The sequence below is a fragment of the Salminus brasiliensis genome, chromosome 10 (genome assembly GCF_030463535.1).
Source record: "Salminus brasiliensis chromosome 10, fSalBra1.hap2, whole genome shotgun sequence".
Lineage (NCBI taxonomy): Eukaryota > Metazoa > Chordata > Actinopteri > Characiformes > Bryconidae > Salminus > Salminus brasiliensis.
Window position 1 is genome coordinate 10036808 of NC_132887.1, and position 21364 is coordinate 10058171.

At 40.1% G+C, this 21364-nt stretch overlaps 3 pseudogenes; all 3 read left to right on the top strand.

Moving 5' to 3' along the window:
• The first annotated feature begins 7590 nt into the window (after positions 1-7590).
• On the top strand, positions 7591-8436 carry LOC140564603 (b(0,+)-type amino acid transporter 1 pseudogene; annotated as a pseudogene).
• Positions 8437-10634: 2198 nt separating this feature from the next.
• LOC140564604 (b(0,+)-type amino acid transporter 1 pseudogene) lies at positions 10635-11979 on the top strand (annotated as a pseudogene).
• Positions 11980-17158: 5179 nt separating this feature from the next.
• Positions 17159-17893, top strand: LOC140564605 (b(0,+)-type amino acid transporter 1 pseudogene; annotated as a pseudogene).
• Positions 17894-21364: the final 3471 nt, after the last annotated feature.

Here is a 21364-nt window from a genome sequence, read left to right on the forward strand (position 1 = left end):
AGCATTTTTTTTTTTAGCATTTTTGCATCTATACAAGAACCAAGAGTTAAGATCTGGCATAATGTAACTAATGTACCAATAAAAGCAAAGCTGTTATTGTTAAAAGATGGAGTCTAGTTCATCTGACTAGTTAAGAATGAAGTACATACATAGGTAGGTCCTAAAACTAGAGGTGGATACAGCCATCAAGTGTCAGACCACGTAAGGTTACAGAGCGGGGTCAGGGCCGAGTGCTGACATCAACATGTCCTGTTCATACAAAACAGGTTACAGGTTAATATTTAATTTAGTAACCTGCCAAACCCACACTATTATTGTCTATCCCTAATAGTATTAGCATGTAGCAATTGGGACACAGCCACAATCTTTTAAGGAAGCTAACTGCACCCAGAGAGTATTAGAAAGAGCGGCAACACTATCCAGTAGGACTCAAAGTAATGACTAAAAGTCATATATATTGATATAGTCTGTGCTAGGCTAGGCTGGGCTATATTTTGCAGCTGTGGGTTGTTTTGGTGTTGTAGTCCAGAGTGTAGCTATTTTGTTCTATGAGCTCTTTTCTATACCATTACATCAAAATTTCTTACAACATAGATGCATCCGTAGAAATCCATCCCCCCACAATATTCCCACCCCCTTCATAACTCCACCCATGTAGTGCCAGAGCATGTCTAGCAGAGACAGGAAAGCATGGCAATAAATTGAATACAAAGATAATACAAATAAAATAAAATAATATACAGTCCTGGATTTAGGGTAGGCAAGAAATTCTCTGTAAATTAAATAATATTTTCTCTGGGGGTATGTAGGAACTTGTTTTATCCACATAGAAAAACTATGGGGGTTCAGGCAATTCTTCCATAATAGTAATACATTTTTAGCGTTCACCCCTATTTGTTCTGGTAACACAGACTCAACTCCTAGTAAAGTGAGGAAGCGGAAAGTGAGGTATATCCACTGCAATAGCATCCAAAACTGCCTTCCAATATCCTTCCAGATCAAGAGCAAGAGAAAATTCTTTCTAAGGCAAAATAACATTGTTGTAAATAGGCTAGTAAAACTGCATCTGAGCATTGCTTACCAGGATGAACCCACTTATATTAGTAATAATGACATTTTAATTTGAAATTTAGCTGCCTGAATGTAACCAGTATGCAAACTATAGGCTACACTACATAAAAGTGTTGTGCCTTTGGGGAGTCTTTTGGCTCACATTGAACAGCATTAAACAGCATTTGAGGTTTCCCCCCGGACTTTAACAACCCCAGGTATCTGTGCCAATGCCTCCTGGAGCTCCTCCATACATGAGGAAACTCCATGGTAAACTCCTTTTCCACAGGATTTGTCGGAATATTTACCCACATGTTGATTCGTTATTTTTATGGCTCATTTTACAAAAGGTAAAAGACTTCAAAATCTTTACTAACGTGGAAGCGAGCAATCTGTAAAAATGACTGACACTGCAAATTTGCCTGGGACTAAAATCACTGAGAAACTACCCATGTAAAAGTAATCCTGTCCGAAAAGTCTAAAACTCGGATAGGGCAACTAATAGAGGATTCAACCAGCCATTTCAAACCTTGAGTTATTTCCTGTTCGGTGTCACCATTACTGCTACAGTTGTCTGCAGTTTCACTCACTGAACTCACTGCTCTCCTCAGCATTTGGAACAATGCTGCAGTACGGCAATGCACAGTTTCTGGTGAATACATTGAGCTGCACTTGAAGATATTTCAAGACAAACTCGCAGCCGGTCTCCGGGTTTAGGTATAATCACCACCTGACAGTCCGGTGACTAATGATACCGAAAGCAGATTTTCACAAGACTTCGTATTTTTAGTGGGTCTCGTAGGAAATGATGATTGTGCAGCTGAAGTCATGGCATTTCCCACGGAGCCTGATAGAACTGGTGGCTTTCCCTCTGCGGTCAGCATGATTATACAGTGCATCACAGCTTATGGCACCCGTGCTTGTCTGGGAGAGGTTGTCGGCTGAATGGTACATGTGGAACGACTTGCCGGGCTGCCAGCGGGCTGCGGAGCTGCTCTTCACTGAAAGTGAGCGGTTTGGAGAACGCAGACAGAGCGATTAGGTATCAGAAAGTGGAATCATTTTGAAGGCCTTGATTTGAGTAACAGGGTTGAGCAGATACGAAGAATGTAGGAACAAGCTACAGTGTAACTGATTCCTTGTCATCAAAGCATGCTTGATCCGTTTCACAAAGAAAAGGCCTATTAGAGATGGGGTTGGGGACACACATGTGGGCATAGGGCAGTGTCATCCGTAGGCAGACACAGAAATTGAGAAAATGTGGCTTTTACACTACACATCTATGAGCACTTGCATGTGTCATGTTGATGGGGTAGATGTGGTGAGGAGACTTTCTTATTGCCCCCATGATTCCTGTAGGTTCCTGCCATGTGGCTTTGGGTTTTCATTCTTAATGAGGGATCCCACACAAGCTTTGCTCTAATGTAATTGGGAACAGCTGGCTGTTGATCAGATGTCTGAGTCTGTCTCCTGCCACACTAAAGCTCTGCCCACTCAACAGGCTGTGAAGCTTGACGCAAGTTTGAGGAAAGACGGCCTTTGAGCATTGCGCATTGATCTCTCAACTGGCTTATACGACCGGAAAGATCAACACAATGCAGTGGCAAACGTTTTAAACAGCAAGTCATAACAAAACGCTTGGATGCAGAAGTATAATGCTTGGGTGAGCAGAAATATGAAGTACAGTTAAAGCACTTAAGCTGCATTCATGAACAGTTCTGTGTGACATCATCCTGTTAAACATGTGCTTAACTTTCTTTATAAAGAAAAATAAAACCAGGAAGAGATTGGAGAAGATTCTATACAGGAGTACAATCAATGATCTGATTACTATTTAGAGCGAAGCCCTTTTCAGGTCATGCCAGAGCATCTTAATAGGGTTAAATAGCCAGTGGCCTGCTGGCAGGCCAAATATTTCATTACACACTTCTGTTCTGAAAGAATAGCCCCACCAGTTTGCACAGAAGTCCCTGTAGCTACAACTTAGTGTATAATAAGCCTTGGAGTGTTAGGGGTTAAGGTCAGGACTCTGACTTGGCTATTTCAAAACACAAATCTTCACCTTTCCCAACCATTCTTAATTTATCTGTGTGATTGTCTTGTTGTCACACAACTCATCTTCAGTTAGTAGTCAGTGTAGAGGCAGCCAAGCAGCACCAAACCATGATGCTCCCTTCACCATGCTTCACAGTTTGGGATGAGGTTTTGGTGTTAGTTGGAAACAGCATGTTAGCTTTTGATTGGCTCAAAATCTTATCTAGCAGCAGTGGTGGCTCAGTGATTAGAGTTCTGTGTTACTGATGACAGGGTTGTGGGTTCTACACGCGGGTTCTACAAGCTGCCACTGTTGGGCTCTTGAGCATGGCCCTTCACCCTCTCTGCTCTCTGGGTGCTGGTGTTGGCTGCCCACAGCTCTGTGTGTGTGCCTGCTTACTGCCTCTAGTTCACTAGTGGGTTTGTGTGTGTTCACTACCACAGCCTCTCTCTTCTTGGGTAGTTTTAACGCTGGTTACAACCAACCTGGAGGACCGACTTGGGGCCAACACCTGCTTCCATCGAAACCTTTTATGATCGGTCACAATAGGTTTTCAGGCTGGTTTGGTAAAGGTGTTCAGAAATAGATAAACTAGCCTTTCTTCCATGTGGGTGGAAACTACCAGAAGCAATCACTCCTCGGGCAATGTGCAATGTGCAAAATAAAAATATTTATAAACATCAGGCATCTTAATGTGCCTCAGTGGGTGAGCCACCTGTGAAATCCCCTCTTATTTCCTTAATTGAAATGCCTTTTGCCAATTAGCACTTGGAGAAGCACAGACGTTACTTACTTTTTCTAGCCTGCACTGTGGATGTTTGGTGCTCAATAAAATACATGTACTGTACAGCTGCTTGTGCTTTTAGTTTATTAAGCCCAGAACTATGTTTGTTCATAAGTGGAGTTGACATACATTCTGGGAGATAGCCTAAACTCCTTCCACTCAGCCCCAAATAAACCGTCTTCCTCACTCCAACATTGCATCAAACAACTTAGCCCCCTCCAACTCACTGTCTCCTCCTTTCCTCACCCTTTTCTCATCTTGTGGGCATCTTCAGCTTTATGCACATGCCTAGAAACCTCTCTGAACTCAGAAAGTCCTCTGAGTTCACCCCCACTATTACCCCCCACCCCGCCTCCCCTGTGCTTGTCTCACACACCTCCAGTTAAACTTGCTTGCTCTAATCTTGATAAGTGAACTGCTGGCTGGGTGGCAGATCTAATTACACCCATACAGTGATTTAATCAGTGGTCACTTTTAATTGAAGCCCAGTGGAACAGTGGGCACCAGATGTCACAGGACCTAGTTTATAAAGTAAAGTTAATGGAGTGGCAGAATCATCAGTTTTAAGTCATGCTGGCTATTACGCCATCCCAATTGGAAGACAATCAGCAGTAAAATGATATGCCAGGGTAGATATGCCAGGGTTTATGGTCATACTGTTCCTCTTCTACACTGATTGTTCATATTTTGCTATTGGTTTTAACTGTCCAGCTGCTTAGGAAATATTGTTTCTGGACCATGTTAAACCATGTCTTTCAGTCTTGGCAAACACTTGCCATTGTATTGCATTGTCATTGCATTTACATGTAAGGCTTTAGTTGACTCAGAAAATACCCTTATCACTAATATCTCATATAAGTCACAGAAGCTTTTTGCACTCTTTTCACACACTTGCTCTATTAGAGGCAGCTGTATTATTAACACACATTGCAGGTGTGCAGTTAGACACTACAGCTACTCTTTTCCCATGCACAAAGAGTGTGTTTGTCATTCTCCAGCCCTTCATCAGTGTTCAGTTTCTGACCACAATGACCACTGCTGACTGGGTATTTTTGGTTGGTGGGTTATTCTCAAACCAACAGTGACACTGAGGTGTTTAAAACCCCAGCTGTCCATCCCTGTACCTGATACACTTTCAGTTCAGCAAACACATACTACAATGTGAGTGTCACCGCTGTGCTGAGAATGGTCTACTTGTTCGTATGCTTTTAGAGCCATGTCAAACAGCCCATAGCTTGTCAGAGGGCCCACCAGTTTGTACAGAAGTTCCTGTAGTTGCTGAGTAATACACCTCAGTGTGCAATAAGCCTTGGAGTGGTAAAGGGTTGAGTTCACTTCAAGTTAAGTGTACTTTCTGAAACATCTGATTGAATATTAGGCTGAGAATCAGGTCTCAAATGACTGAAGTAACAAAGAATGCCTTCTAATATACCAGAGAAACCACTGACTGAAAATAAATACTGTAAAATGGTCAGATAAAATGACTTCTCCATGGACGTCAGTAGATGTATAAATAGGCTTAGATTTCCTTGCGTTGCTTACAAATTGTGTAAGACATGCCAAGACCCATGCAGTGTTCAGACAGCCAAATACATAAACCAGCTTTGTAAGGACATCTGCTGGACTGACAGGTCATTACAAGATGACTAACATGGAATTAATCCTGCAGTAGTTACAGCTTTAGTATCATTAATATGCTAAAATCAACACTGGGAGTTTGTAGTATTGCCACAGGTTTAAAATCCCATGGGTTAATCAGTAATTATCTGCAGTGTCTATCACTGTATAGGCTTTGACTCTAACTGTATATACACCAAAGGTTGGAGTGTTTGTGAACACAGTGGATATTCCATTTTGCACAGATTACAAGACTGTAAGCAGTAAGTGTAGTTTAGAGGAAAGCAAGTAGAGGTATCAGTGCTATTGGAGACCAGGAGCAAACCAAGGCGTTCTCTTGGAGTGTCTGAACATTTAAATTAATAACATGACCAAAGACAACTAAACAGATTTTTATAGAATCATCAAAGTATCATCAGCAAAATACTGTATGAATTTCTGCCCAGTAGATGGTTTGACATGTAGATTTTATTTTACAGTATTTGTAGAGTTAAAAGTTTTGGGTTAAAACAATGTTGACAGATTTATGACTTAACGTAAATTACACAATTTGAACAAATGGTCTAATGCAAAAAGGTGGGCACCTCTGTTAGCCTTTGTTGATTTTCAAAATAAAAATAAGTGGATAAATCTCTACAGGAAACAACTTTAAATACAAAAACATTACCATTCCTATTAATTTCTAAATTTAAATTGGAGAAAAGATATATTATTAATATACTTAATGCAATGTTACTTTTAAGCAAATAAAGTAATTATAGGAGTGTGTCTGTGTGGAAGATCTCAATTTCACTTGGAAAATCACAAGAACATGTAGATTGGTGAGGGGGCCCAAACTTTTAGGCTATGCAATGCCAACCCCAATTATTTGCATATCTAGACTGTCTCTAGATTGATTTTTAATAGTCTGGACAGTTAAAAACCACATAAAATCCATTAGATTTTTGCTAATAAGATTCAAATCACTTTTGGAGGTGGCTTGAAATGCGATTACAGTCAGATTTGTACAGATGAGTCTGGACACTCAAACCAGATTTCCAAGTTTCTTTGTGTCACTTGTAACCTGTCAGACAACGACCACATCAAATCCAGAGCGACCTCCATCTCTCCTGCTTTCTGCATATGAAAGCAGCTTGTTAGCGCCTATGTCGTTATCACAGCACCCCATTCAGATAGGCTTGTTTTAATGTTCAGATACGCAAATCTGATTTGATCACTTGCAAATAACAGTGAGGACCGTCATCTCACCAGATCTGATTGGAAAAGGGAATCCGATTTGTCAGCAGTCTAAATCTGCCTTAGACTGTATGAGATCAAATATATTGCATACGTATCTGAATGCTGCAAGTTTTCAGAAAGCAGTAACCTACTCCATGCCATGTGTTTCACTCAGCCCGGGTCTCTCAGAGCAGGTCAATAAAGCAGATAAAACAAGACACAAATAAACCCCATTAAAAAAGCAGAGGACCCAGATTACCTAGAGCTTCAGAAAGTTAGGTGGATGTTATTCAAATTACTGTCACCAAATGCACATATTAATGTATTTCCAATAATTTGTGACATTTTAATCCATATGACTTTTGTTTACAAACACAAAGCAAAATGAAAATGTAAAGAAAGAACCACGGTTATTAATGCAGAACAATTGCTCCAATGTTCATTTAATTGAACCACACCTTCCTAATCTGAACACGTCCTTAAATAAACAAGGTTATTGGAGCAGTGTCATAGAAGAACCATTTTTGGTTCCATAGAGAACCAAGTTTGTAATAGAAATGCGAGTGCATAACACAACACCTTTAAAGCTCTGCTGTCCAATGAAAAACATGCATCTCCATTTTTATCTATTATTACTTTTCACCATCTTTTGAACCCTTTAGCTGCTTCTGTTCACCGTGTAAATAATTCTGGAAGAACGGACTGATAGAAATGCTCTAAATTTTCAAAGTTAAGAACATTTTTGCTTTCCTTCTGCAATCTACAGGTCTGTAATTATTAACTGATGTAACTGTGGGAGTTACATCAGTTAATAATTCTGGGTTTAATTCTCATCAGTAAAAGGCGCCTCCACTGGAAATAAGCATTCACTGTCACAGAGTCGGACATGGACAACACACCTACGAAGCTCCAGCTGAAATCCGAGGTGGGATTGGTGGGAGGAGTGTCTCTGATCGCAGGGGTCATGATCGGATCAGGGATTTTCATATCCCCACAGACTATGTTGGTAAAAATTGGGAGTCCAGGTGCCAGCTTCCTGGTCTGGGCCTGCTGCGGCCTTTTGACTATGCTGGCATCTCTCAGCTACGCTGAGCTGGGTACGGTCATCCGTGAGTCTGGAGGGACGTACATGTACATACTGCGGACTTCAGGCAACCTGATGGCCTTTGTGTTTGCCTTCACGTATGTGGTGGTTTTGAGGCCTGGCAGCTCGGCTGCACAGGCACTTGTATTTGCCAAGAATGCTGTCGCACTCTTCTACGAAGACTGTCCACCTCCAGTGGTGGTGGTGAAGTGTGTCGCTGCTTTTGGGATCCTGCTAGTATCAACGGTGAACTGCCTCAATGTGCGCTGCGCCATGGCCATCACAGTGTGCTTAATGGTATCTAAGGTACTTACACTGGTGGTTATTGTGATTGGTGGTCTCTGGGTTCTTTCTCAAGGCAACACTGCCAACCTCCAGAATACATTTGAAGGGACGAATCACAGCATCAGCATAATAGGAATGGCTTTCTATCAGTGTCTGTGGTCCTACAGTGGCTGGAGCAACCTGAACTTTGTGACTGAAGAGCTCAAACGACCTGAGGTAATAATTATGAACTCAAAAAACATAAACAACATATACATAGATACAAAATTATACATTTTATATAAAACTATCATTGGTTCCATGAAGTATCATAAGAGCCATATGTGTAAAGAATCCCCTTTAAGGTTTAAGAAGTCAGTGTAGAAGGTTTTTACCAATTGAAAGGTTCTTCACAGTTCTTTTACAGAAATCAATCCTTATGAAATGAAAAGTGGTTCTTCTATGGTATTTCTAACACCCCTTGTAGCAGAACGTACTGTATTCCCTCATATAGGAATCAGTTTGTATGCTCATTAAATAGAAGTGAGAATGGCTTCTTGATGTTGGTCTACAACGCATTACAACAATTGTTGTTTTGGCTCCATACTGCTGGTGCCTCGCATTTGAAAGTATTGATCAGCTACATAGAACTTTCAGTTATTTTGAGGAAATCATGTACACTTAACAATTGGGTGGTATCCACTTCTTCCATACTGTCTCAAAATATTATACAGTTTTACTGGTGGCGGGGAGTAGCATTAAGTTGCACAAGTGGCCCAGATGGTTCTACATTTACATGGGCTTTGGTACAATCTCATCCTGTCTTATTTTAAACACGAAAAATGATCCAACGCAAAGTTCAGTTTGCTCACAAGGTCACAAACTAAGTAAATCAATCATTCAATAAATGTTAAACCATCAGGCTGACAATTACAAATGTTAAACTGCTCCGAAACTGGAGAGAGAAGCTGATTAGCATTAGCTTGGTTTGCAGGAACACAGTCTGCTCACCACAGTGCAAATTAAAGTCTGGCAGACTGAAAGCCCACTTTAGACGAGAATGACTAATGATCGAGCGACTGCTGCGGAGAGGACAGAAAGCTGGACTTATGTTTTTGTCTTGTGGTTTTGGATCTGTTGCCTAGTCGCTAAGCTAGCCCTAAAATTTAACAACTGGTGTTGGGAACAACAGAAAGGCAAAATGAGGCCGGTTCTGCCTTGATTGGACTTGTAGGCAGCTTTCTAGGCTTAGATAAGTTTAGCTAGCAGGTTTAACACCACTGCACAGGCTGTGTTTCAGCTAACTGGGGCTCAAATCACAGAGGTCTAGAGGATAAGGCATCATATCTGAGTTGAGTGAATGGTCTTAGGGGTGTTTCTGCTGTTTTCAGGCAGGTTTAGTAGACTGGTTCATCCAAGGCTGTCTGCTCTCCTCTTTAATTAAACACAGCATGTTGATAAACTCGCATGTATGCTAGGCATGGCTTTTTTCCATACTCATTTTCAGAATCAGAATCTCTTTATTTCGCCAAGTCTGTTACACATAAAAGGAATTTTACTTGGTGAGAGCAATACAAGTATGACATGGAACAAACAAACAGAATGTTAACAAGTATTACACTATGAGAGAAAAATACACTAAACAATAAATAGAATAAAGAATAATTAGTCAAAAAAGTAATAAAAGTAATAAAGAGCCATAAAACCCCCCCAAAAAACTGTAATAAGAAATCTGTACTTGTACAGGTATGGATACTGCATATCCATATTTAGCCTGAGTAGACATCTTTATAAAAAACTATTATGTACAGATATAATTATATAAACATTTACAGAAAATTACCATCTGTACAGCTGTGCAAATAATCATAGTGCAAATGTTATGCATGTTATATATCAATACTATGTTGCAGTTAATTCAGAGAGTGACATTACCCATCAGTGAGCACCTGTTGCACCCCCACACTGTGGCTCTCTTAAATGCACATGGGGGAATTAACTTATTGGGCCATGTACTAGATAGTCTTCATTTTGAGGGACTGTCAACATTTTCAAATACTGTGGTATACAATATTACAGTCGACCAATCACAGCAGCCAAGAAAAATACCTGCTACATTGTAACAGACATTGGTATACACATCCATCCTACTGTGCCTAAAAGCTGGATGCCAGTAGGACAGATGTCACCTCCGTAGCTGGAGGTGGACAGTTATAATTAATTATATTATTTCTCCAAAGACATATATTATAATTATAATTATATTCTGATAACATTCAAAAGAATATCAACATGCATGACTGTCGTTGTTCTGAACCTCTACAACAATTAAACTTCAACCCTCAACCACAAAGAGAAACAATGTTGAGGAGGTTAAATGAATTGCCAGATACAGAAACACAGCTTCTCGTGTCCTGATCAGAATACTAAAGTGAGGTTTACATAGACTACAGGTCTGTAATTATTAACTGATGTTACTGTAGCAGTTACACAGTGTACTGCAGCATCCTACTCTGGGTTTAATTCTCATCAGTAAAAGGCGCCTCCACTGGAAATAAGCATTCACTGTCACAGAGGCGGACATGGACAACACACCTAAGAAGCTCCAGCTGAAATCCGAGGTGGGATTGGTGGGAGGAGTGTCTCTGATCGCAGGGGTCATGATCGGATCAGGGATTTTCATATCCCCACAGACTATGTTGGTAAAAATTGGGAGTCCAGGTGCCAGCTTCCTGGTCTGGGCCTGCTGCGGCCTTTTGACTGTGCTGGCATCCCTCAGCTACGCTGAGCTGGGTACGGTCATCCGTGAGTCTGGAGGGACGTACATGTACATACTGCGGACTTCAGGCAACCTGATGGCCTTTGTGTTTGCCTTCACATATGTGGTGGTTTTGAGGCCTGGCAGCTCGGCTGCACAGGCACTTGTATTTGCCAAGAATGCTGTTGCACCTTTCTACGAAGATTGTCCACCTCCAGTGGTGGTGGTGAAGTGTGTCGCTGCTTTTGGGATCCTGCTAGTATCAACGGTGAACTGCCTCAATGTGCGCTGCGCCATGGCCATCACAGTGTGCTTAATGGTATCTAAGGTACTTACACTGGTGGTTATTGTGATTGGTGGTCTCTGGGTTCTTTCTCAAGGCAACACTGCCAATCTCCAGAATACATTTGAAGGGACGAATCACAGCATCAGCATAATAGGAATGGCTTTCTATCAGTGTCTGTGGTCCTACAGTGGCTGGAGCAACCTGAACTTTGTGACTGAAGAGCTCAAACGACCTGAGGTAATGATTATGAACTCTCTCTCTATATATAAATATATACTATATAAAACTTTTTACATTTGGTTTATATTAGTGTATTCTATAAGTGGATTTTGTGATTCAGGGGATGGATTCACAAAAGTGTTCCTCATGCTTAAGAAAAAATAAATTGATAAATTGATCTTTGAAAATCTTCTTAAAAATTTGTATTACAGTTGGTATTCTCCAAAAATAAGTATGTTCTTAAATAATTTCTTAACCTTGTAATAGCCTCAAACCTGTCTCAGATGAGAAGTTCAGAAGGTACGCCTCTACAGTGATCAGTTAAAAAGATTAAATTCCAGAACTAATATCTAATTGAACAGAATTAAAAGTGGAGATTTCTTTCAAGTACTGTTGGTTTCCAGATAGGGAAAATTCACTTCTGGCTCTGAAAATGTTCAAACACTTAGTTTGATTTTGTTTTTTCCTACATTTTGCCTCCACTGCTTGGATTTAACTGAACATTAGAAAACTAAACACAACATACATGACTATATTACAATTTGCCAAAAAAAAAAAGAAAGAAAATGATGACTGTCTTATATCTTAAGATTGTTTGGAAGATTTCATTTAAGAATATTCTCCAAATTCCTTTTAAGTCATTCCTTCTTAGGTTTGCTCTTAGGAAAACTTTTGTGAATCTGGCCCCCGGTGGTTTGCTCGTGAAGTAGAAGTAAGCTTTATAAGGTGGTTTATATAACAGATAACCCAGCGTTTGCATTGCCTAAAAGACTACTATCATACTGACAAACTATGATGACCATATTTTATTAGGCTTTATTATATGGGTGATACAGTTTCCACTGGTGGCAAATTTGACTTTAAAGAATAAAAGCTGTCTGAATCAGGGGCTGGATTGACAAAAGTGTTCCTAAGAAAAAACGTATGGAGGATATTCAGATAGAAGATAAACACTACGATGTTCATAAGAATGTTCTTAAATGCAGTTCTCCAAAAATCTTAAGATGTTCTCAAATGTTCTTAAGAGTCTTAATTATTTTCGTAAGATCTTCTTAAGACACTCGCTATTGTTTTTTATATTTTGGCCAATTGTTACAGATGTTTATTCTGTATTTCACAGCTCATCATAAACTCAAATTTTCTAATATTTAGTTAAATCCTTGCAGTGGTGGCAAAATGTAGGAAAAACTAAGTGTTCAAACATTTCCAGTAAGAGCTAGAAGTGAATGTTGGAAATGTGGAAATTAAGAGTACTTTAAGAAAAATCTTTGCTTTTATTCCAGTTAAATTATAAATTTTTAAACTGATCATTTTCGATATACCTTTTAGATAATTTCTAAAAGAATACCAACCAAAAGTTAAGAAGAAAAATCTGAAAATTCATTAGAAGACTGAATCCAGCCCAGAACAGCAGGTTAAAGCGGATACCTGACTTGATTTGGGCGACAGCACGCAAAACTATACTGTACAACTGAGTGAGACGGTGTTAATTTTCCAAAGACCCCCCATGAAAACAGGGCATAGTACAAATACAATGACAGTGTGAACCAAGTGTTATGTACCAGGCTACACATAGTTGTCACAGTTTGAAAATTAAGTCTGTTTACAAGCTAAACAATAACCAATGCTAAATGTACATCCTTCCACACCGTGACATAGTTAGCATTAAAATCCGTGCCTGTGAAATGCAGCCGAGCAAAGAATCTGACAGTTGTTCACTGCTGGGTAACGTTAACAGGCTTTCTTTAACTGGTCTTCGTGACTCGATTTGACATAATGTATAACTGCATGATGTTATTTACATTGCTTGACAAATGAACCATTTAATGTAAAACTACATGATAGAAAGTTAAAAAGTGACTGCATGTACTGAAAGTCTTTTACCAACTTTAAAGGCCTATTTTAGCAATCTTCAGGCGAGCTGCGCAGCTTTATTTAGGGCATGTCAGTGTGTCTTTGCTATCATAACGACAGGAAAAGAGAAGGCATGTACTGAGTCTCTTAATTAATAATGGGTGTGTTTTGGGCGTAATGTGCAATAAACCAATCAGCGTGTCACTTACTCTTCCCTTTAAGAGCCAGGTGCGGTCTGACTTTGGCAGATCACTATTTTAATGGTGCAAATGGGGATGTACATATGTTGGGCACGCGCCTGTGTTGGCCATTCAAGATAGCAATGAAACGACTGACTGTTGACTTCAACCTATGTTGTTTTCAGTCAGTGACTTGCCTGTGTTTTCCATTGCCAAGATGGCAATATGCCAGAAATTTACCTGAACACACCTTGTTTCAAGGCTACCATGCCCATCGGCGTAGATATATTCACAAGCACCGCTGCTATTGAAGTGACGCAGGGGGATGACGGGAAAATAGACTGTTGGCCGTTTGTAACATAGCACTGATCACCGCAACCCGATTGCGCAGGGCAGCTAGAGCTACCATTACATGCTAACATATTATATATATATAAGCCAAACAGGAAATATGTAATATGAAATATGTATTGATATATATAGAATGAAAGTTAAGATTTATGTACATGTAAACCATGTTGGGTAGCTATGTTGTAACAAACTTAGTGTCACACAACTCTGGTGATTATTGTTTACTCTGATCTTGATAAGCAGACCGGTTTGCAGATCTGATAACAACAGTTTACCGGAGGGTTAGTGATATACTGGATGTCAAAATGCTACTTGTATGGCAATAGATGTACACAGTGATACAGTGAAGATAAACACTCCCTGAGCACTTATATTTGACTTGACTTTAATAGAAGCTTATTCACACCTACTCATTCTTGCAATTTTCTGCTCAGACAATCATGTGGCAGCAGTGCAATGTGTAAAATCCAACAGAATAAAGGAAAATGTGATCTCAGTGACTTTCAAAGTGGCTCGATCGCTGGTGCTTGGTTTGATCATTGCTAGAACTGCAGATCTCCTGAGATTTTAAGCACAACAGCCTCTGGAGTTTACTCAGAAACTGCCTTGTGGATGAAAGAGGCAAACAGGGAATGTCCAAACTGGTTGGAGCAAACAGAAAGGCTACTGTAACTCAGATAACCACTGCAATTGTAGTGAGCAGAAAAGAGTGCACAACATGCTAAATCTTGAGGTTGATGGGCTACAACAGCAGAACACAACATCAGGTAATTGCTAATTCTGTCAGCAAAGACCAGAAAGCTGAGGCTGCAGTGGACACAGGCTGCCGTGTCACACACACTCTTAAACTGAATGAGTGAAGACTGGAAAAGTGTAGCTTGTACTGATGTTGTGATGGTGTGGGGAAGTTTTCTTGGCACACTTTGGGTTCAATCTATTGTCGCCTATTTGAGTATTGTTGCCGACCATGTACATTCATTCATGGCCACAATTGGCCCATCTTCTAACAGCTACTTCTAACGTGTCACAAAGTAAAAGTGGTCTCAATCTGGTTCATCTTTTAAACGTTCAAATGTGTGGAAATTGTGTGATGCAAGTATGCTAATAAGGTCCACAATCTCAAATGAATGTGTCCCACGTCTTGCGGAACCCAATCAATGAAAAACAGACTGGTTTAAGAGTGAAATGAGGCCCGAGTGTTAAAATAGTGTTCCTAATAAGGTACTTGGTGAATGAACAGTGGATTCAAACACAGTCTATAAGAGTGAATTTAGCACCAGAGATTTTACAGTGTAAATTACAGCTGAACTAAATCCAGCACTTCTGTCAACTGGTCCTCATAAAGCATGTACAATTTAAATTGACTAATAAAATGAAACAGATGTCAGTCAGGTTTGATTATATGTCCTTGCAAATTTGATCACACATGCTGAGGCCCATGTTCCTTCCAGACAACCGAATAGATAATGCAGTTTTATGAGGACATCTGCTGGACTGGCAGGTCATTACACGAGGCAAACACACAGTTCATTTTCTCTTAATGACTGAATTCAGGTGTTTCATCCAGTCCCATTGCTAGAGGTGTGTAAAATTGAGCACCTAGCCATGCAGTCTGTCTTTACACGCATTAGTGAAAGAATGGGTGGTTCTACAGAGCTCACTGAACTCCCTCCTGGATATTCCACCCTCAGCTGTAAGTGGCATTATTGAAAAATGGAAGGGCTTAGGAACTCTAGCAACTCAGTCATTAAATGTGTCAGACCGCTTGGAGTCGCCGAGTGCTGAGCTCAGAGTGCATAAAAGTCTCCAACGCTCTGCTGACTCAGTAACTACAGAGCTCCAGACCTGCTGTTAGAGCTGCAAAGGGGGATCCACTCCATATTATGCAAATGCCCTTTAGAACGAGATGCCATAAAAGCTCCTGTAGGTGTAATGCGTAGGTGTCCCAATACTTTTGTCCATGTAATGTATGTAATTCTAAAATGAATACAGAAATGATTTTGTAAAACCTCACTTGGTCGTCGGGTCCATAATTATCTGCTATTTATTACAGGTATTATTTAATAAAGTTAAATGTTGTGGTATTTCTGAACAGACAGGTTTTATTTGATATTAATTTTATTGTTGAGAAATACCACACGGTTAGCTGAAGGTATGAGTGAGCACAGTGACCAGTGCTTCTGCAAATCCTTAAAGTTTTTCCCCACCTACTTTATAAGCACTAGCTGATTAGAGCAAGCCTGAATGCACAAGATTAATCCTGAATAAGAAGCAATGGAGGGTTGGCAGACTAGGAGGAGACCGGGAGCAAACTCATTTTCTCTTAGAATACCTGAGACGTCATCCTGAGCTTTGGGTTTAAATGTTTCTATTATAGGCCTGTCACAATAAATACATTACCAGCTTACTGTACAATATATGGACATGATCTCAATCATTTTTGCTCACCTCAGTATTGCTCATTGTTTACTTAGCGAAGAAATGCCAGTGTATCAACTTTGCTTAATTTTTTTTTGTGTGTGTTTATTTTATATATTTGTATAATATATTTATATAATATATAAATTATATAATTTATATTTGATTTGATATATTTATTTTTAGACTCCCATGTCTGAATATTCTTTATAATGAAATTTTCATTGCTCTTTAAAAAGGATGTAATTGTGTTGCTATGCTGTTAAATTCGTGATATCACTGTAAAATAAGACTCTAAACTCTTATTTACCTTCTGAGAACATCCAAACTGAACATGACTGACATCACACCCGGGTTGACCACGTTCCGGTTAAACAATCTGATCATTGTACAGTAGTTCAAAACATTTAGCTAAAGACTTTAACGATCGTTGATCAGTGTTTTAATGTGAATCTAACCTAAATATGGTTAGCATCTTGGGCAAGACTCCTAACACTACACTGACCCACCTCTGTAATACCAGTAACCATGTAAGTCGCTCTGGATAAGAGCGTCAGCTAAATGCCGTAAATGTGTCATTTCTGGAAAGAAAATTAATAACACCAGCCCCAACAATTTATAATATCCATATCTTTACAAAGGTTTTCATGGTGTGTCCTAAGTTTTACATGACTTGGTAATGGAGGTTTTTTTTAAACACCATGTTCTACTCCATTCTACAAGGAATACTGATGTGGTTGAGTGTTGTAGTGCACAGTGTCTGTTCACCTCTGTCATTTTATAACACTTTAACTACAATTCTCAACCAAATGGATAAAGCGGAGCAGAAGAAGTTAAATGAATTGCTAGACACAGAAACTCAGCTTCTACTCTGCTGAACAGTAGGCCCATACAAACGTGGAGAGCAGGGTTTAGGCATAGCCTACAAACCTGTAATTATTAACTGACATAACTGCAGGAGGAACTCCGCCTGCTGTAGCATCCTATCCTGCATTTAACTCCTGTCAAAGATACAGCCACTCAAAAGAAGCATTTGCCGGAATGGAAGCAGACATGGACAGCACACCTAAGAAGCTCCAGCTGAAATCTGAGGTGGGATTGGTGGGAGGAGTGTCCCTCATTGCAGGGGTCATGATCGGATCAGGAATCTTCATGTCTCCTCAGACTGTGTTGTTGAACATTGGCAGTCCCGGTGCCAGCTTGCTGATCTGGAGTTGTGGTGGGGTGTTGTCTATGCTGGCATCCCTCAGCTACGCAGAACTGGGTACAGTCATCCAAGAGTCTGGAGGGGAGTACATCTACATACTGCGGACTTCCGGCAACCTGATGGCCTTTGTCTTTGCCTTCACGTCTATTGTGGTCGTGAGGCCAACCGGCCAGACTGCACAGGCACTCGTTTTTGCCCAGAATGCCGTCGCACCATTCTATGAGGACTGTGCACCTCCAGTCGTGGTGGTGAAGTGTGTCGCTGCTATTGGGATCCTGCTTTTAGTGATTGTGAACAGCCTGAATGTGCGCTGTGCCATGGCTATCACAGTGTACTTAATGGCCACTAAATTCTTTGCACTGGTGGTTATTGTGATTGGTGGTATGCTGGTTCTTATTCAAGGCAACACTGCCAACCTCCGGAATACTTTTGAAGGAACCCATCTCAGTATCAGTGCAATTGGGATGTCTTTCTATCACTGCCTATGGGCTTATGATGGCTGGAGCAACCTGAACTCTGTGACTGAGGAGCTCAAACGCCCTGAGGTACTAATTATTGATTTCATATGAGAGTATTTCAATGAACCGTAAGTAATTGAAGATATGTCATGTTTAGCACTGGGCTGCAGATGCTTTCCTGTTGATGATCATCCTGGATTGGATATCCTCTATGGGTGTACACTTCCAGCTTGATTTTTTTCCTATCTATCCATAGTAAATGCAATGCTCTGCTGCTTTGAAGAACTTCCCTAACAAATAACAATATAAGTTGCTTAGTATTGCACAGCTGCAGGACAATCTTTGGCATTTGTCTGGATTAAGGTTGGGCAGTTTAACGGTAAGACAGTTGACAGTAATGTAAAAATGAGGATGGCCTTTCAAAATTACGACCTGTCTCATGTCTCAAATTTCTGTACATGGCCAAATAAGCCCATTCCACATGGGCACCAAGGAGAGCCACAGGGTGGGGGCGCTGTGGGTGCTCACTGATTGGTGACGCAGCCAATCAGATTCATTAAACCTCGATAAACCAGTCTACTAAATGTGCCTGTAAAGTGAACACACTCCTATACACTCTAAACACTCCTAAACACTATAACCATTAACTCGACGTTGTGTTCTCAGGTATTAGGTTTTATCCTAACACCTAAGATTTGAGCCTGAGTTAGCTGGAACACAGCCTGTGTTGTTGTACTTAGCCTACAAGCTAACTCATCTAAGCCTAGTCAGCCGTAAGACACTGAACATGGTAGAACCTGGCGCATTTCGGCTTTCTGTTACAGACACATTCAGACACGAGTTTCTATAGTCAACACTTGTGTTTGTAGCAAAGCAGTTTGTCAATAACAGCTCCACAATGTTGTTTGATACTCGGTGGATCTGTAGCCGAACTAGCTAGGCAAAGGCGAGTGGGCTACAGATCCACGGGACAAAATGATAAATTCAGCTTTCTGTCCTTTCAGCACGGGTCGCACAATCAGACTCATTCTCATCTTAATTCTTATAAGCACGTCTTCAGTCAGCCAGACGTTTGTGGTGAGCAGGCTAATGCTAAACCCTTTATAAATTATAGTATATTATATATATATATATATATATATGTATATATATATATAAATTAGTATACCTTTTTCCCATGACTGTATCTGTATCTACCTCCTAGATAGTGGTTGACCAGATCAGTGGCTTTTAGAGTTTTTCCATGTTTGAATTATTATTATCATTAAGTTTTTGAGTTGTAAGCCTTATAACAATATGCTTTATTGCCAGTGGCACTTCTTTGTTCTTTAGGATGTGCATGAACAAACACAGCTAGTCAAGAAGCAGCTGAGCAGCCAACTGTTCGGTTTTGGTCCCCAACTGTTCAGTAAGAGCACTGTTATAAAATTTCAAACCCAATATGATCATGTAGAGCCAAAGCAATACCACTGCCCATTTTCTTGACTACAGCACCATATGTCACAGTGAATGGTGCTATTTGAGTGGTTTGGTCTTCTCTTTGGGTCATTGGGCTTCTCAATCTAGTCCACTGTAACAATCTCCATGTTTTTCTTCTGCAAACTCTAACCTGGAGGACTCTTCTGTACTTGAGGCCTTGCAGTGGTTTGCATCTTGTGGTAAATCCACTGAGGTCATACTGGTGTGTATTCTTTTTCTCTTTGTGGACGTCTCTGACACGCCTATGCTTACATCCAAAGTGTTCTTGGTCAATTCAACAGCTGTTCTCCATGGCTGGAAGCATTCCTTGGTCAGCCACCACTGTAGTCATGCAAGTTGTTTGCTATTGCTGAGCTCACCACTTCTTATTTCTTAACAATACACAAAACATTTGATTCTGACAGTGTGTTGGGTATGTCTCTGGTTCGTTTAGTCTTATTTTTCAGTCTCATGAAGGCCTGTTTTACTGGCATTGACACTTCTTTGTTCCACACTGGCAGCAACTTCAAATGCATACGTTACCTGAATGCTAAATCTGGACTCTTTTATTTTTTTCTGGAGCTGCTTTTTTATTAGCTCTTGCTTCTGCAAAGCAACCACAGCTGGCCAAGGAAACACTGTGTAGCCAGCTGCCCCATTCTTTGTGTCCCCCACAGTGAAATTACCTGTAAAAAAGGTCTTATACAGTGCATTTAAACAGTATTGACCCCCTTTGATGTTTCACCTTTTATTGCTTTTCTTTGATGTCAAAATCAGATTTTATACAAAATAATGTCAATTAAATAAAATCCTATAATGTACATTAAGTGACTGCATAAATATTCACCCACTTTAAAGTGACTGACCTAATTCAATAGAGGTAGCCAAGCGACTGGTCCTAGTAGTCTCATAGTTAGTGAAATGGAGATCAGCTTAGTGCAAGTCAAGTCAAGTCAAGTGGGTTTTATTGTCATTTCAACTACATACAGAGTACACAGTGAAACGAAACAACGTTCCTCCAGGACCCTGGTGCAACATAGACATAGTGCATACAGAACACAAGTGCAACACAATACAAGTGCAGAGAGACAACACAACACAGTACAGACAGAGAATAATAAATGCAGTGAATGTGTCTCAAGTAATTGCAGTATAAAGACAACTGTCTGGAAGGTCCTGTCACCGGGTAATCAGTCCTCCTGGCTACAAATACACCATTAAAAATGAAGAATTTGGTACAAGTGTAAGTTTGTCTAGAGCCTCACAAACTTGGTGGCTGTGTAAGAAGGTGACGAGTGAGGGAAATGGAATAAAGATTTTTTGGGGGGAATTCTTGTCAAAAGCAAATTATATTGACCATGATTCCATTTATAAACCCAACAAAAGGGGAGTGAATACTTTTTATAGCATCTGTAATTCCTTGACCTGATAAAAACAGATATGTCTGTGAATTAAAGCTGACCTTAAACTCATAACCAGCGTTTCATTTCAAATTCAAGGTGCCAGCTGTTTAGGTATGCACTATTGTATGTCTCATTGCATAGTCCCATAGAACTTTTCATCGATGTCATCATGCAAGATTTTAGAGATCCCCAATTCAGTCCTCTGTAGCATCAGCCAGTTCTAATCCGCATGTTTTTCTGCTCCACCTCCGAGCTCACTTGATGTAGTCAGTAAATGCGTATTGCTGTTCACCTGGCTCAAATGTACTGGTGCTGAAGAGGTGGGGTCCACTGTTCATGATGATCACTTTAGGTGGTTTTAAAATGGTGTTGTAATACATGGATGAAAGTGCTTGTGCTATCTGGAGCACACTGTGAGAACCTGAAAGCAGACTATACCAAGACAATTTAGACACTGCGATTGAAGCTGCATAGACTTTTTATTAATAATTTATAAGTAGTTCCACTATTCAGTTTTATTATATTCTTAATAATGAAACACTCACTGCTCTTAAAAAAGGTGTAATTGCAATATTATGCTATTAAACTATAATTATGCAAGTGGCATAAAATATTGTTATATTGCAATTATTTTGGGGGCAATATATTGTCCAAAAAATAGTTATTGTGGCCGGCCTAACTGGGCTGGCAAATAATTTCATTATTTTCATGCTGACCCATA